The sequence below is a fragment of the Pan paniscus genome, chromosome 18 (assembly GCF_029289425.2).
Source record: "Pan paniscus chromosome 18, NHGRI_mPanPan1-v2.0_pri, whole genome shotgun sequence".
Taxonomy (NCBI): Eukaryota; Metazoa; Chordata; class Mammalia; order Primates; family Hominidae; genus Pan; species Pan paniscus.
The window spans coordinates 82,246,621-82,264,191 of NC_073267.2; the positions used below are offsets into that span (position 1 = coordinate 82,246,621).

Sequence of the window (17,571 nt, forward strand, 5' to 3'; positions counted from 1 at the left end):
CCTGATTAAAAACTGGGCAAAATACTTGAAGATATTTCTCCAAAAATGATATACAAATGGTCAATAAGCATATCAAAAGTGCCAATATCATTAATTTCTAGAGAAAGGCAAAATGAAATCACAATGAGATACCACCTCACACCCATTAGGATGGCTACTATCAAAAAAAAAAAAAAAAGAAAATTTCAAGTACTGACGAGGCTGTGGAGAAAATGGAACCCTTGTGCACTGTTGGTGGGATTGCAAAACGGTACAACCATTATGGAAAGACAGTATGGCGGTTCCTCAAAAATTAAAATTAAAAATGGAACTACCACATAATCTAGAAATCCCACTTCTGGTATATATCCAAAAGAACGGAAAGCAGAACTTTAAAGAGCTATTTGCATACCTATGTTCCCAGCAGCATTATTCACAATGGCCAAGAGCTGGAGGCAACCCAAATGGCCACTGAGGGATGCATGGATAAACAAAATGTGGTCTACACATACAACAGAGTACTAATCAGCCTTAGAAAGGAAAGGAAATCCTACCCATCACATGCTACAACATGGATGAAATTTGAGGACATCATGGTAAGTGAAATAAGCCAGTCACGAAAAACAAATACTGTAAGATTCTGCTTTTGTGAGGTATCTAAAATTCAGAGAAACAGAAAGTAGAATGGTGGTTACCAGGGTCCGAGAGTAGGGGGAAATAGGGAATTGTTTAATGAGTACAGAGTTTCAGTTTTGAAAGATGAAAGTTTATGGAGATCTGTTGCACAACGATGTGAGTACACACTACTGAATTCTACACCTAAAAACAGGTAAGTTGGTAAATTTCATGTTGCCATGTGTTCTTCACCACAGTTAAATTTTTAATTCTCAAGAGCTAAAATAAAACTATTAACATAGGATAAACATAAAAGAATATTTTAGGCTGGGCGCGGTGGCTCACACCTGTAATCCCAGTCCTTTGGGAGGCCGAGGTGGGCAGATCACGAAGTCAGGAGATCGAGACCATCCTGGCTAACACGGTGAAACCCCATCTCCACTAAAAATACAAAAAATTAGCCAGGCATGGTGGCGGGCGCCTGTAGTCCCAGCTTCTCAGGAGGCTGAGGCAAGAGAATGGCGTGAACCCAGGAGGCGGAGCTTGCAGTAAGCTGAGACCGCGCCACCGCACTCCAGCCTGAGTGACAGAGCGAGATTCCGTCTCAAAAAAAAAATTTTTATAATGGAGACAGAATAGGCCTTTTTAAGAAGAGACAAAATTATTTTGTATGGAAAAATTACCTAAACTATAAAAAAATTAAAAGGTAAGCAATATTTGGGGGGAAATCTGCAATGGAGATTATTCTAAACTTGATCATGATGATGAGTGAGAAAACTGGTGCATTCTCAAACTCCTGCTGGAAACGTAAATTGGCACCACCTCTCAAGGTCACTCTTTCAAACTTCCAAGTTTGGCCGGGAGTAGTGGCTCACACCTGTAATCCCAACACTTTGGGAGGCAGAGACTTGAGCTCAGGAGTGAGACCAGCCCGGGCAACATGGTGAAACTTCAACTGTACCAAAACTACAAAAATTCGCCATGGCATGGTGGTGCGAGCCTGTAGTTCCAGCTACTCCGGAGGCAAGAGTGGGAGGATCACTGGAGCCTGGGAAGTCAAGGCTAATGTGAGCCATTACTGTGCCACTGCACTCCAGCCTGGGCAACAGAGCAAAACCCTGTCTCAAAAAAAAAAAAAAAAAAAAAAAAAATCGAAGTTTAAATGTCTATCCTGAAGAACAGTTCACATTCACATGTATACAGAGGGGAACATACAATGATAAAATCACCTAAATTCCACCAATTAGAAACTGATTAAATTAAGACACATCTATTTTATGGGATACATGGCAGTAGTTTTGTTTTGTTTTTTGGTGTTTTGTTTGTTTTTGAGACAGTCTTCACTTTGTCGCCCAGGCTGGAGGGCAGTGCTGTGATCTTAGCTCAATGCAACCCCTGCCTCCCAAGTTCAAGCAATTCTCTTGCCTCAGCTTCCGGAGTGTCTGGGATTACAGGCATGAAGCACCACACCTGGCTGAACTTTGTATAGCAATAGTTTTTTTTAAAAAAAAGGTAACGTAGCATTCTAAAACATTTTAGCACAAAGCACGCACTCAGATAATAACTGCCGAACAAATGAAAGGGAGGAGCTCCAAGATGTGTTACTTTTATTGTTTTGTTTTTGACGTAAGAGTCTCACTCTCGCCCAGGCTGGAGTGCAGTGGTGCAATCACCGCTCACTGCAACCTCTGCCTCCTGGGTTCAAGCTATTCTCCTGCCTCAGCCTCCCAAGTAACTGAGATCATAGGCACACACCACCACGCCTAGCTAATTTTTTGTATTTTTAGTAGAGACGGGGTTTCACCATGTTGGACACGCTGGTCTTGAACTCCTGACCTCAAGTGATCCACCCACCTCAGCCTCCCAATGTTTTTTTTGTTTGTTTTTAAATCAAGCTGAAAAGTAGCATATACATTATACTACTACTTTATACACATATATAAATGCATGGAGAAGGGGCCTATAAAAACAGGTATTAACATTTTAATGGTGTTAACTCTGGAAAGTAGAGCTGAAGGGAAGCCTCAGTATTTTCTCTTATATACTCCAAATTGATGAATATTTACAAAAATGTATTCACATATACTTGAGTAAGAATATTTCTATTAATACATAACCACCCTTGCCCTTATGAAGTACAGTAGTACCCCCTTATCCAAGGGTTACGTTTCAAGACCCTAGTGGATGCCTGAAATCGCAGATCATACCGAATCCTATACATAGTACCTTTTTTTCTTTTTTTTCTTTTTTTTTTTTTTTTGAGACAGAGTCTTGCTCTGTCACCCAGGCTGGAGTGCAGCGGCGCAATCTCGGCCCACTGCAAGCTCCGCCTCCCAGGTTCACGCCATTCTCCTGCCTCAGCCTCCCGAGTAGCTGGGACTACGGGCGCCCGCCACCACACCCAGCTAATTTTTTGTATTTTTAGTAGAGACGGGGTTTCACCGTGTTAGCCAAGATGGTCTCGATCTCCTGACTTTGTAATCCGCCTGCCTCGGCCTCCCAAAGTGCTGGGATTACAGACTTGAGCCTCCACACCTGGCCAGTACCATGTTTTTCAATCTGATATCCAAGAGGGCTAAGTGACTAATGGGCAGGTAGCATACACAGCGTGGATATGCTGGACAAAGGGGTAATTCACATCCCAGGTGGGATGAACAGGATGGCACGAGATTTCATCAAACTACTCGGAATGACACACAATTTAAAATGTATGAACTGTTTATTCCTGCAATTTTAGACCACACTTGACCAAAGTAGCTGAAACCCCAGACAATGAAAACATGGATAAGGGAGGACTGCTGTACATCAAGGCCTTTTATTATATAACCAAGATAACAAATCAACTCCCACACAATTTATTTTTATCAGTAGTGACTGAAATTAGAAGACATTAACCTAAGGAACATTATCCAACTTGCCATTAAATTACTCAATATACCCATGATTAATAAGGTAATTAGGTTTAAAAAGGTACAAAAAAAATTCCTGAGTATGGCTCTATCATGGGTCCTACAAAGATCTTGCCCTTAGTAGACAACTACTCCAGCTTAAACACGGATACACCAAACTTGTCAAGTAAACAGTGACATTTCTAAGAGAAGGATAACCTAAGGCGTTATTCTCGAGTTTTCATTTACTATTTTGTATAATCCTAGAAGTGAACATGTTAACAAAGATAAGATTATACCTGCCAGACTGGCAAAAATTAGAAGTAGACTTGCAAATACTGGCCAATATAAATGTATAAATTGATATGACCATTTTAGACACTAATTTGGCAGTATTTAATGAAAAGTATGCTTTAATGAAAGGTATCCATATACCTTAAGACACAGCAATTCCATTCCTGGACACACACCACCACAGAAATTTGTACACAGCACCATGAAGACGCATGTATGCATTTTGTGGTAGTAAGGAAGTAGAAGAATGCTAAGTGCTCATTTCAAGAGGACAAATGAGGCCAAGTACGGTGGTCCATGCCTATAATCCCAGCAGTTTGGGAGGTCCGGGCAGGAGGATCGCTTGAGGCCGGAGTTCAAGACCAGCCTGGGCAACATGGCAAGACCCTCTCTACAGAATATTTAGAAATTAGCTGGGTGTGGGGGTGCACGCCTGTAGTCCTAGCTACTTGCAAGGGTGAGGTGGGAGGCTCACTTGCGCCCAGGAGGTCAAGTCAAGGAGGCAACAGAGAGCTATGTTCATGACACTGCACTCCAGGCCTGGGTGACAGAGTGAGACCCTGTATCCAAAAAAAAAAAAAAAAAAAAAAAAGGACAAACAAAATTTGACAAAAACATGACAGAATACTATGCAGCAGACAAAATTAAACAGCTGTACTTAAAGCAACATGGATGGTCCTTAAAAATAGAAACAAAAGATGTAAGGAACAGGGTTCTAGGTTCAGTGTCTCTTTCACTGAATGAAGCTGTAAAACCTGAAAAGAATGCATGTAGCAGCTATCTGAGAACTATGAAAAATAATAGCAGATGGACGAAGAAGACCACAATTTGAAGTACCAATAAACTGGCAGCGAGTTTATCATTTTTCCCTCTGATGTTCCCCAGCCTGGATGCACAGCAGGCTGAAACCCGGAAACGAGCATCAGCAGACAGAAAGAGCATCAAGAGCTCTCTAGTCCTGGCTTGAGGAACTAGAAAGGGGACCGCTGGTATAGACAGAAAGTGGGTGATACTCACTGGGAAAATCTCAACTCACACATCAACCTGAGACAACACCAATGTTGGAATTAACTGACAAAGACTTTAAAGCAGCTACTATAAAAATGCTGGCTGGGTGCAGTGGCTCACACCTGTAATCCCAACACTGTGGGAGGCCAAGGCGGGTGGTATTCGAGACCAGCCTGGCCAACATGGTGAAACCCCTCTACGAAAAATACAAAAATTATCCGGGCGTGGTGGCACACGCCTGTAGTCCCAGCTACTCAAGGGGCTGAGGCAGGAGAATCGCTTGAACTGGGGAGGCGGAGGTTGCAGTGAGCCAAGATCGTGCCATTGCACTCCAGCCTGGGCGACAGAGCAAGACTGTCTCCAAAAAAAAAAAAAAAAAAAAAAAGCTGCAACGAGTAAGGGAAATTTCTCTTGAATGGAAAGACTAAAAAGTAAAGACAGGCCAGGCGCAGTGGCTCACGCCTGTAATCCCAGCACTTTGGGAGGCCGAGGCGGGTGGATCGTGAGGTCAGGAGTTCAAGACCAGCCTGGCTAACATGGTGAAACCCCATCTCTACTCAAAATACAAAAATTAGCCTGGTGTGGTGGCACGTGCCTATAGTCCCAGCTTCTCAGGAGGCTGAGGCAGAGAACTGCTTGAACCCGGGAGGCGGACGGTGAAGTGGACTGAGATCACACCACTGCACTCCAGCTGGGCGACAGAGCGAGACTCCGTCTCAAAAAAAAAAGTAAAGACATAAAGAGGAGACAAATCTTAGAACTAATCCTTGCTTCTCAGGGGGCTGAGGCAGGAGGACTGCTTGAGTCTAGTTTAATTGACTAGCCTGAGCAATATGGTAAGATCCTGTCAAAATAAAAATAAAAACAAAAAATCTTAGAATAAAAAAATACAAACCAAAGAAAGAAACTGTATGGACTAAACACTAGAATGGGAAATGACAGAGAAAAGAGCCAGGACACTTGTAGGTAAGTCAATAGAAAGTATCTAATCTGAAAAAAAGAGAGAAAAAAATTGAAAAAAGTGAACAAAGCCTTACAAATCTGTAGGACAACAGCAAGGGGTCTTAATGTCTTAATGACAGTTGGATCATTAAATCCGATAAGGGGGCCAGGCGCAGTGGCTCACGCCTGTAATCCCAGCACTTTGGGAAGCCGAGGCGGGCGGATCACGAGGTCAAGAGATCGAAACCACCCTGGCCAACACGGTGAAACCCCGTCTCTACTAAAAATGCAAAAAATTAGCCGGGCGTGGTGGCGGGTGCCTACAGTCCCAGCTACTCGGGAGGCTGAGGCAGGAGAATGGCATGAACCCGGGAGGCGGAGCTTGCAGTGAGCGGAGATCGCACCACTGCACTCCAGCATGGGCGAGAGAGAGAGAGACTGTCTCAAAAAAAAAAAAAAAAAAACCCCATAAGGATAGGAGAAAGAGTATTTTTATTCTTTAAAAACATTATTTAAAATATGGCCTTTCTCAGATCTCGATTTAAAAAAAAAAAAAAGAAAGAAAAAATACTGCCTGAAAACTTCCCAAATTTAGCAAAATATATTAACTCTACAGACTCCAAAAGCTTAGCAAACTTGAATCAGACAAAATTCAAAGAAATTCATGTCCAGACTCATAATCAAACTGCTAAAACCCAAAGACAATTTTTTTTTTGAGACGGAGTCTCGCTCTGTTACCCAGGCTGGAGTGTAGTGGCACGATCTCTGCTCACTCCAACTTCTGCCTTCCAGGTTCAAGTGATTCCCCTGCCTCAGCCTCCCGAGTAGCTGGGACTACAGGCATGAGACAACCGTACCCAGCCGACAATTTTTTAAAATATTGAAAGCAGTCTGGGAAAAACGATGCATTACCTACAAGGGACCTATTAAATGACTGTAGATTTCACTTCAGAAACCAGGGAGACCAAAAGGAAGCGAAACAACGTTTTTAAAGTGCTGAAAAAAAAGAACTGTCAACTTAAAATTATATATCCAGGGAAAATATCCCTCAAAAATAAAGTCATTCTCAGATGAGGGAAAACTAGTAAGAGAATTTGTCACCAGTAGACCTGATCTAAAAGAATTGCGGGCCAGGTCTGGTGGCTCACACCTGGTAATCTCAGCACTTTGGGAGGCCAAGTCAGGTGGGATCACCTGGCGTCAGGAGTTTGAGACCAGCCTGGCCAACATGGTGAAACCCCATCTCTAAGAAAAAAAAAATACAAAAAATTAGCTGGGCGTGGTGGCAGGCACCTGTAATCCTAGCTACTCAGGAGGCTGAGGCAGGAGAACCGCTTGAACACAGGAGGTAGAGGCTGCAGTGAGCCGAGATCGGACCACTGCATTCCAGCCTGGGCAACAAGCGCAAAACTGTGTCTCAAAAAACAAAACAAAACAAAAAGGCCGGGCGCAGTGGCTCACACCTCTAATCCCAGCACTTTGGGAGGCTGAGGTGGGCGGATCACGAGGTCAGGAGATTGAGACCATCCTGTCTAACACAGCGAAACCCCGTCTCTACTAAAAACACAAAAAATCAGCTGGGCGCAGTGGCGCTCGCCTGTAGTCTCAGCTACTCGGGAGGCTGAGGCAGGAGAATTGGTTGAACCCGGGAGGCAGAGGCTGCAGTGAGCTGAGATGGCACCACTGCACTCCAGCCTCGGTGACAGAGTGAGACTCCGTCTCCAAAAAAAAAAAGAATTGCTTAAGAAGTTTTTAATGCAGAAAGGAAGTGTTAACCAGAAGGAAACCCAGAACATTATAAAGCAAGAGTTACAGAAATGGCGAGTATCTGTTATAGATGGCTCTGCAAGTCTCTTAAAATATGTTTGACAATTAAAAAAAAAACCAGTACTGTCTGATAGAGCTTTCAATGTATGTAAATGTAATACATAAGATAACCAAAACATTATGGGATAAAGGGAAGAAGGGTAAAGAGATCATCTATAGAATAGTAAGGTTTTCATACTCCATGAGAAGTGGAAAAACATTGACTGGAAGTAGCCTATGAAAAGAAGTTCGACTGGGTGCGGTGGCTCACGCCTGTAATCCCAGCACTTTGGAAGGCCAAGGCAGGTGGATCGCCTGAGGTCAGGAGTTCAAGACCAGCCTGGCCAACATGGTGAAACCCCGTCTCTACTAAAAATACAAAAAAGTAGCTGGGCATGGTGGTGGGCGCCTGTAATCCCAGCTACTAGGGAGGCTGAGGCAAGAGAATCACTTGAACCCAGCAGACGGAGGTTGCAGTGAGCTGACATGGTGCCATCGCACTCCAGCCTGGGCAACGAGAGTGAAACTCTGTCTCAAAAAAAAAAAAAAAAGAAAAGTTCATCCATTGTAACCCCTAGAGCAACCACTAAAAAATTGTATACGGCCAGGCATGGTGGCTCATGCCCATAATCGCAGCACTTTGGGAGGGCGAGGTGGGTGGATCACGAGGTCAGGAATTCGAGACCAGCCTGGCCAACATAGTAAAACCCCATCTCTACTAAAAATACAAAAATTAGCCCAGTGTGATGGCACGCACCTGCAGTCCCAGCTACTTGGGAGGCTGAGGCGGGAGAATTGCTTGAACGCGGGAGGCAGAGGCTGCAGTGAGCTGAGACCACGCCACTACACTCCAGCCTGGGTGACACAGTGAGACTCCATCTCAAAAAACAAAAAAACAAAAATACTATACAAAAAAAGCAAAAAAAAAATTTTTTTCAATGGAATTTAAAAATATGTTCAAATAGCTCAAAAAGCAGGAAACAGAAACAAAAATGAGAGAACAGAAAACAAATAATAAAATGTAGACCTAAACTCAAACATTCAAAAATTACATTAAATGAAAATGGTATAAACACAATTAAAAGACAGATATTGTGAGAATGAACCAAAAAATGATCCACTATATACTGTCAACAACAAACTCACTTCAAATATAATAATGTAGGTAGTTTAAAAGTAAAGTATGGGAAAGGTATATATGCAAACACTAATCAAAAGAAAGTTGGAGGCCAGGTATGGTGGCTCATGCCGTAAGCCCAGCACTTTGGGAGGCTGATGTGGGAGGATCGCTGGAGCTCAGGAGTTCAAGACCAGACTAAGAGCAAGATCCCATCTCTACAATTAAAAATAAAAATTAGCTGGACATGGTAGCATGTGCCTGTAGTCCCAGCTACTTGGGGGGACTGAAGTGGGAGAATTGCTTAAGCCCAGGAGGTCAAGGCTGCAGACAGCCATGTTTGTGCAAGTGCACTCCAGACTGGGCAACAGAGCAAGATCCTGTCTCAAAACAACAGGCTGGGCGCAATGGCTCACGCCTGTAATCCCAAAACTTTGGCAGGCCGAGGCAGGTGGATCACTTAGGTCAGGAGTTCGAGATCAGCCTGGTCAACATGACGAAACCCCATCTCTACTAAAAATAAAAAATTAGCCAGGCGTGGTGGCATAAGCCTGTAATCCCAGCTACTTGGGAGGCTGAGGCAGGAGAATTGCTTGAACTTGGCAGGCAGAGATTGCAGCGAGCCGAGATCACACCACTGCACTCAGCCTGGGCAACAACAGCGAAACTCCGTCTCAAAACAACCACCACCACCACCAAACAAATAGAACGTTGGAGGGGTTACATTAAAATCAGACAAAGTAGACTTCAGAGAAAGGAAAACCAGGGATACAGAAGGACATTACATAAGCATAAAAGGGTGAAGTCACCAGGAAGATACAACAATCCTAATTGTGAATGCACCCAACAACAGAGCTTCAAAAACACAAAGCAAAAACTAACAGAGAGGAAAGGAGAAATAAATCTAATTATAGTTAGAGGCTTCAACATACCTCCCACCATAATTGATCAACCTAGCAGACAGAACACAAACAAGGACAGTGAACTGAACACCACCACCAACTGACGGCATCTCACTGACACTTATAGAACATTACACCCAACACAGCAGTGTACTAGAACATTCATGAATGTAGGACATAGCTGGGGTTCTAAAATCAAACTTAACAAATTAAATAGGACCAGGCATGGTAGCTCTCACCTATAACCTCAGCTACTTGAGAGGCTGAGGTAGAAGGATCGTTTGAGGCCAAGGGACCAGCCTGAGTAACACAGTAAGACCTCGTCTCTATTAAATTTTTAAAGAAGAGGAAAACAAAACCCAAATTAAATAGAATTGAAGTCATACCAAGAATGTTCTTTAACTGTAATGGAATTAAACTAGAAATCAACAGAAAATCTCTTAATATTTGGGAATTCAACAATATACTTCTAGATGAACTGCTTGGAGGTCAAAGAGAAAGCTTCAAGTGAAAAAAATTTTTTAAAGGTTTGTACTGAAAAAAAAATATATATATATGTAACGAATTTGTGGGATGTAGCTAAGGCAGTGCTTAGAGAAAAATTTATATCATTAAGGTTTTAATTAGAAAAGAAGAGGCCAGGCTCAGTGGTTCACACCTGTAATTCCAGCACTTTGGGAGGCCAAGGGGAGAGGATCACTTGAGGCCAGGAGTTTGAGACCAGCTTGGACAATGTAGCAAGACCCCATTCTCTACAAAAAAATTAAAACATTAGCAGGGCATGGTGGCACACACCTGGAGTCCCAGCTACCTGCAAGGCTGAGGCAGTGAGCACGAGAGTTTGAGGAGGCAGTGAGCTATGATCATGCCCACTGCACTCTAGGCTGGACAACAGAGCAAGACTCTGTCTCTCCAGAAAAAAGGTCTCAAATTACTAATCTAAGCTTCCACATTAAGGAACCAGAAAAAGAGCAAAATCAAACCAAAGTAAGCAAAAACAACAAAAAGAAAGCAAAAATCAATGAAATAGAAGAAAAAATAGAAAAAAAATCAAGGAAAACTAAATGCTGATTCTTCAAAACGATTTTTTAAAAACTGACATACCTATATAACAAACTCACAAAGAAAAGGAACATATAAACATATAAATTATCAGTATCAGCGATGAAAGGGTGAATATCACTACAGATTCTAAAGACTTTTAAAGGCGATATTATAACCAACATATATCTATAAATTCAACAATTAAATGAAATAAACAAATCCCTCAGAAACTCAAATTTACTAAATTTGACACAAAGAAATAGAAAATATAGCTGCACTAGATCTATTACAAAAATTGAATCTAGGCTGGGCGCGGTGGCTTACGCCTATAATCCCAGCACTTTGGGAAGCCGAGGCGGGCAGATTACTTGTGGTCAAGAGTTCGAAACCAGGTTGGCCAACATGGTGAAACCCCATCTCTACTAAAAATACAAAAAGTAGCCAGGCGTGGTGGCAGGCATCTGTAATCCCAGCTACTCGGGAGGCTGAGGCAGAAGAATTGCTTGAACCCAGGCGGTGGAGGTTGCAGTGAGCCGAGATCACACCACTGCATTCCAGCCTGGATGACAGAGCCAGACTTTGTCTCAAAAAAAAACCAATTAAATCTAAAATTAAGAACCATTCCCAAAGAAAATCCAGGCCCAGGTGGCTTCTCTGGCAAATTCTATCAAACATCTGAGGAAAATCAGTACTAATATTACATGAACCTTCACACCTCTTGGGCTGGTATGAGAATTAAGTAAAAATTTGTGAAGAAATTACACAGTAAGCACCATGTAAACATTTGTTAAATAAATTCCAGTCAATGGACCCATATTTTAAAAAGTCTTAGCTCTTCATCTAAAGATTAGCTAGCCTCTTTTGTGTGTTTTATGTTAAAATAAGATGTTTAAGGCATGCTTTATATCTTTTTCCCCCGGTTTAACAATTCTGATTAATCTGTTTCAATCTCACTGCAAGACAACTGTTTCTTACATACTGCCTAGCACGGTATGTCACCCACACACTGCCTAGCACAGTGTTTTGTACAAAGCTGTCGCTCATGTTTTATGTTAATTAGTAGAAAATTTAATTAAAAACCACATGCTTTTAAAAAAATTCTACAAATTTACATAATCTAGTTTTGTTTTAGAATTAACGAAAGAAAAGCAATTTGCTAAACTATTTTGTTAAGTACTGAGGATTTTTCAACTCCTATTCAACAGATCCCCATTTTACGAAGAAACTAATCATTAAAGACAATGACAGTAAACCACAAAAGTAGTAACTGAAGGATATATCCTAAATGATTACCAGTACATTAAATAAATCAGACTAAAAACGAATTTAAAGCAAAAGACTAGGCAGGGCGCGGTGGCTCACACCTGTAATCCCAGCACTTTGGGAGGCCGAGGCGGGTGGATCACGAGGTCAGGAGATCGAGACCATTCTGGCTAACGCAGTGAAACCCCATCTCTACTAAAAACACAAAAAATTAGCTGGGTGTGGTGATGGGTGCCTGTAGTCCCAGCTATATGGGAGGCTGAGGCAGGAGAATGGCGTGAACCTGGGAGGTGGAGCTTGCAGTGAGCCGAGATCGTGCTACTGCACTCCAGCCTGGGCGACAGAGCAAGATTCCGTCTCAAAAAAAAAAAAAAAAAACCAAAAGACTGACTTAATTACTATCTCAGAATTTGAACCTGTTTCCAAAGCTAAACATAACATAAACTTTGTTATCCTGTATGATTAGGAACATTAATTTTGGAAATAATAACCTAAAAGTTAATAAAATATTCTAGTCAACATTTACTATTCATATATACATTAACAAACATAAACAAATTTTTATACATATGTGATTATATACACATCACATACTAACATTGTCCAGTAAGTAATCTAAAATTCTTTTTGTGATTCAGATGTTACTCTAAAATCACTCTGTGCTTCAACATCTTTACTGTCATTCACTCACTCACCAAATATTTATTGAGTGCTATTCTATTAAGCACTGTGCTAAGCCACTGTCTACAACAGACATTCAAATGAGAGCTTCCCTAGCCTTCAAGGGGCTCACAATCAAATGGGTATAGCTGACATAAAAACAACTATAAGACAAGTAAGCAATTATAACATAAACTCTAAAAAATGGTTATGAACTAGTGACCACAATCCTAGTTCTCGGTATTATGTTTATATACATAAATATACTTATCTTTATTAGTGTAACACCATTATTTTTATTAGTGTCACACATGGATCAGCAGCCCAATCCTTCACTTTACTCCAATTCTTAACACTGGCATAGCAAACCCATCTAGTTCCTCTTTTATTACTCAGCTCGCTGAGTCTTCGCGAGCTAGATAGCCTCCCCATCCTGAATAAGCAAAGTAAAACCATGGACTGAGTCCTTCCTCTTAGGATATCTGGAGGAGGAAAAGAATCAGAACTGCTGCCCAAAATAGTGAAGCTGCCCAGAGGTAGTGATCCTGAAAGCTCTATTCAAAGTAGTAGCAGCTAAAAGTAGCCAAAAAAAAAAAAAGACTTCCTAAGGGAGTAACTTCAGTGTTTGTAGCTCTAAAAGTACGAAGTGAGGAGGGGAGAGAGCAGGGTCAAGACTGGCTACAGACACTCCAATACGTACAAAAGCTTTTGGTTTTGACATGTATTATTTTATTTATTCTGATCTTTTTTTTTTTTTTGAGACCGAGTTTCACTCTTGTTGCCCAGGCTGGAGTGCAATGGTGCAATTTCAGCCTACTGCAACCTCCACCTCCCAGGTCCAAGCGATTCTCCTGCCTCAACCTCCCAGGTAGCTAGGATTACAGGTGTCTGCCATCACGCCCAGCTAATTTTTTTTTTTTTTTTTTTTTTGAGACAGAGTCTCGTTCTGTCGCCGAGGCTAGAGTGCAGTGGCGCAATCTTGGCTCACCACCACCTCTGCCTCAGCCTCCCGAGTAGCTGGGACTACAGGCACCCGCCACCATACCCAGCTAATTTTTTATATTTTTAGTAGAGACAGGGTTTCACCGTGTTAGCCAGCATGGTCTCGATCTCCTGACCTTGTGATCCACCCGCCTCGGCCTCCCGAAGTGCTGGGATTACAGGCGTGAGCCACCATGCCAGGCTGTTCGCCCAGCTAATTTTTTCTATTTTTAGTAGAGACAGGGTTTCACCATGTTGGCCAGGCTGGTCTCAAACTCCTGACCTCAGGTGATCCACCCGCCTCGGCCTCCCAGAGTGCTGGGATTACAGGTATCAGCCACCACTCCCAGCCTGAGGTTTCTTTTGTTGTTGTTCTTATAAAAGAAGTAATTTGAACAAATTTAGGTATGACCACTGTATCGCAGTTATGAAGATGTGACGTTAGAGTAGAAACAGACACAATGAGGTGCTAGGACACATTTCCAAGATAATACAGCCCAATTCCTTTATCTTTTTAAAAATTTTTATTAGCAGAGATGGGGCCTTGCTATGTTGCCCAGGCTGGTCTCCCAACTCTTGGGCTCAGCAATCCTCCCGCCTCAACCTCCTGAAGTGCTGGGATTACAGGCATGAGCCGCCACACCTGGTGGTCCAATTCCTTTAGAAGCATTACATGTACAAGTGGCACAAAGTTCACTGTGTATTTTCACACTATAATCAAATCTTCACTGGTCAAACTAATTAAGACTGAAAATTTAATTTAAAAAAAACTGTAAGATCAACAGCATCATGTGTTATTCACAAGAAAATAAGGCTTCAGAATTCAGAGACCATCAAAATTTTCTTGAAGGAGCTATAAATACTGAAATGCACAGGCATAACGAAAGTATCTTCATCTTGTTCTCAATAAAATTGAGATAAAAACATTATGGGAAATTCATTGGGTCTTTTACCAAGAATGTTTCTTTTCTTTTCTTTTCTTTTTTTTTTTTTTTGAGATAGAAGCTTGCTCTGCTGCCCAGGCTGGAGTGCAGTGGTGCCATCTCGGCTCACTGCAATCTCCGCCTCCTAGGTTCAAGTGATTCTCCTGACTCAGCCTCCCGAGTAGCTGGGAGAACAGGCACCCTGCTAATTTTTGTATTTTTAGTAGCGACGAGGTTTCGCCATGTTGACCAGGCTGGTCTCCAACGCCTGATCTCCTGATCTGCCCGCCTTGGCCTCCCAAAGTGCTGGGATTACAGGCGTGAGCCACCACTCCCGGCCTCAGTGTTTCCTTTTTTTTTTTTTTTTTTTTTTTTTTTTAAGACAGAGTCTCACTCTGTGGCCCAAGCTGGATCTTGGCTCACTGCAACCTCCACCTCCTGGGTTCAAGCAATTCTCCTGCCTCAGCCTCCCAAGTATTACAGGCGCCCGCCACCATGCCCAACTAATTTTTGTATTTATAGTAGAGAGGGGGTTTCACCATGTTGGCCAGGCTGGTCTTGAACTCCTAACCTCACATGATCCGCTCACCTCAGCCTCTCAAAGTGCTGGGATTACAGGCATGAGCCACAGTGCCCCGCACCAAGAGAGTTTCTTTTTTTTTTTTTTTTTTTTTTTTTTGAGACAGAGAGTGTCTCTGTCACCCAGGCAGGAGTGCGGTGGTGCAATCTTGGCACATTGCAACCTCCACCTCCCAGGTTCAAATGATTCCCCTGCCTTGGCCTCCCAAGTAGCTGGGATTACAGGTGCCCACCACCACACCTGGCTAATTTTTTTTGTATTTTTAGTAGAGAAGGGGTTTTACCATGTTGGCCAGGCTGGTCTCAAACTCTTTACCTCAAGTGATCTGCCTGCCTCAGCCTCCCAAAGTGCTGGGATTACAGGCGTGAGCCACGGTGCCTGGCCAAGGGTGTTTCTTAAGGTATAGTTTTACAAAGCTATACTCATGGACTGAGCAATATAGAATCCTTCTCATCGTATCTTGTTACAGTCTAAAACCTTGTAGTAAACGCTGTCTAATATTCCACTCAGTAATAATTTTTTCTTTTTAAGACGGATTCTCACTCTGTCACCCAGGCTGGAGTGCAGTGGCACGATCTCAGCTCACTGCAACCTCCGCCTCTCGGGTTCAAGCAAGCAATTCTCCTACCTCAGCCTTTGGAGTAGCTGGGACTATAGGCCACACCAACACTCCTGGCTAATTTTTGTATTTTTAGTAGAGACAGGGTTTCACCATGTTGTCCAGGCTCAAGCAATCCTCCTACCTCAGCCTCCTGGACTATAGATGCGGGCCTCCACGCCTGGCTGTTTTTATTTTTGTAGAGAACGGGATTTTGCTATGTCGCCCACGCTGTTCTCCAACTCCTAAGCTCAAGTGATCATCCCACCTAGCCCTCCCCAAGTACTGGGATTACAGGGGTGAGCCACCACATCTGGCCAGTTTTATCTTCTAATGACTATTACCAAGTCCCCCTATCCCAGAAGTTCTGAGGAAGCAAATTTCCCACAAACTATTGGCTTGTAAGTACAAAAGCCAAAAGGCTTCTACTGGGAAAGGAGAGGGAAATATATACATATATATTTCAACTATTACTAAATTAGAAAAACACAGACATAGGAGGGGTATAGATAAAACAAGATTAGGCATGAGTTGATCGTGTTTGAAGCTGGATGACAGAATTCATTATACTCCTGTCTGCTTGAAATTTTCCATAATAAAAAGTTAAAATATTACACATAATTTTAAAATTCAAGTTTCCCCTAAAGATCTAAGACCAGACTTTAAGTTTACTACGACAGACAGTGTCTTTTGTAATTAACCTACAGCTCCTGGGTCCCGACCCTCCTCAAAGTTTATGCTGTTGAGTTCCAAGAGGTCACCTCCAGCACCCCGGAAGAAGAGCACCGAGAAAAACAAAGAGGAGAGGCGCAAGGATCCTTCCAAGACCTCTCACTACACACGCAGGGATCCGAGAAAGCGGGCAGAGGCCGCTCCTTACTTCAGCGAAAGAAATTGTAATTTTCTCAGGCCAAAGTGGACCCAAGTCCGTTCCCCCAACCCAGGAACAAGCCCAGGAGACCACCCTGCCCGGTGGAAGCTGCCCGGACTGGGGGGCATCCGCCTCTCGCGGCACTGGAAGCTCTGACCTTCCCGAAGTCTCTCCGGGCCAGAAAAGACGGGGTAGGGGTGTCGCCGAGGAGCCCTCGCCGAGGCCGCGGCGTTTCCGCCCCAGGGAAGACACACCTCGGGGCAGGAAGACTAGAGGAAAGTTAAGCGGCTTCGAGGATCCAGGACCAGCGGCCTCCGACCCGCTCGCGGCCCTGCCACGCCCCCCACCCAGGCCTGGGCAGCCTCCTGCGCCGCGGGCCCTCGAGGGCCTGACCTCCGGTCTGACCCCCACTTCCACTATCCTTCCCTTTCTCCTCAGCTGCCCCCTCCGAAGTCGTTTGAATCCCGGGCCCTAGCGCTAACTAGAGACCGCTAAATCAGGAGCGCAGAGAGAAGAGGAAGACAGAGACCTCTGACGCCGAGGATGCCACACTCACCTAACCGAATCCTGCCGTGAACACAGCAGACACCGACTTCAGGGTTCACCATCCAAAATGGCGACTCCCTCGGCCTCAGCACAGCAAGCGCGGGCGGAGGGATCCACGGGGCCGATATAGCCACGCCCTCCTTTCCAGGGATTGGCTGCGCGATCGCCGCTGCCGGGACCCACGCGCTGACTCGGGGCACCCTCCCTCGGTTTCCTTTGGAGTCGGCGCGGCCGGGGACTACTTCCCGCGGCGGAGGCACGGGAGACGTTGGGAGAAGCGCCACGCCGACTGAGTCAGCTGCTGGGGGCGCGCCCTTAATTTCGCTCTGGGCGCGGTGAGGCCAGCCACAGCTGTTGATTCTCGGACTCTGCGCCCACGGCCTCACCGCGCCCAGTGCTTTGGTGCCGGATTCTTCCATAACCGGCTGCCAGTACCGCCTCTCTGACGCCTGGAGTTGCTCCCTAAGATCTGCTGCCGCCTTTCGCTGGACTTTCCCCCTGGGTGGAGCGGCCGAGGGGGTTTCGAAGCCTGCGTATCCCTAACTCTTCACCCA

At 43.9% G+C, this 17,571-nt stretch overlaps 1 protein-coding gene across 11 annotated transcripts in view; it reads right to left on the minus strand.

Annotated features, from left to right (window-relative positions):
* The window catches only part of IST1 (IST1 factor associated with ESCRT-III), an 82,183-nt gene that overhangs the window by 15,530 nt on the left and 49,082 nt on the right, over positions 1-17,571 (minus strand). Inside the window, exon 1 of one of the 11 annotated variants that reach the window (XM_003829499.5) lies at positions 17,028-17,154. The exons of 9 other annotated variants lie outside the window; for them this stretch is intronic. The gene's annotated coding sequence lies outside the window, so the exon portion shown is untranslated. Of the gene's footprint in view, positions 1-17,027; positions 17,155-17,571 lie in introns of those variants that run through there. One more of the 11 variants, XM_034940615.3, reaches the window with a different exon arrangement.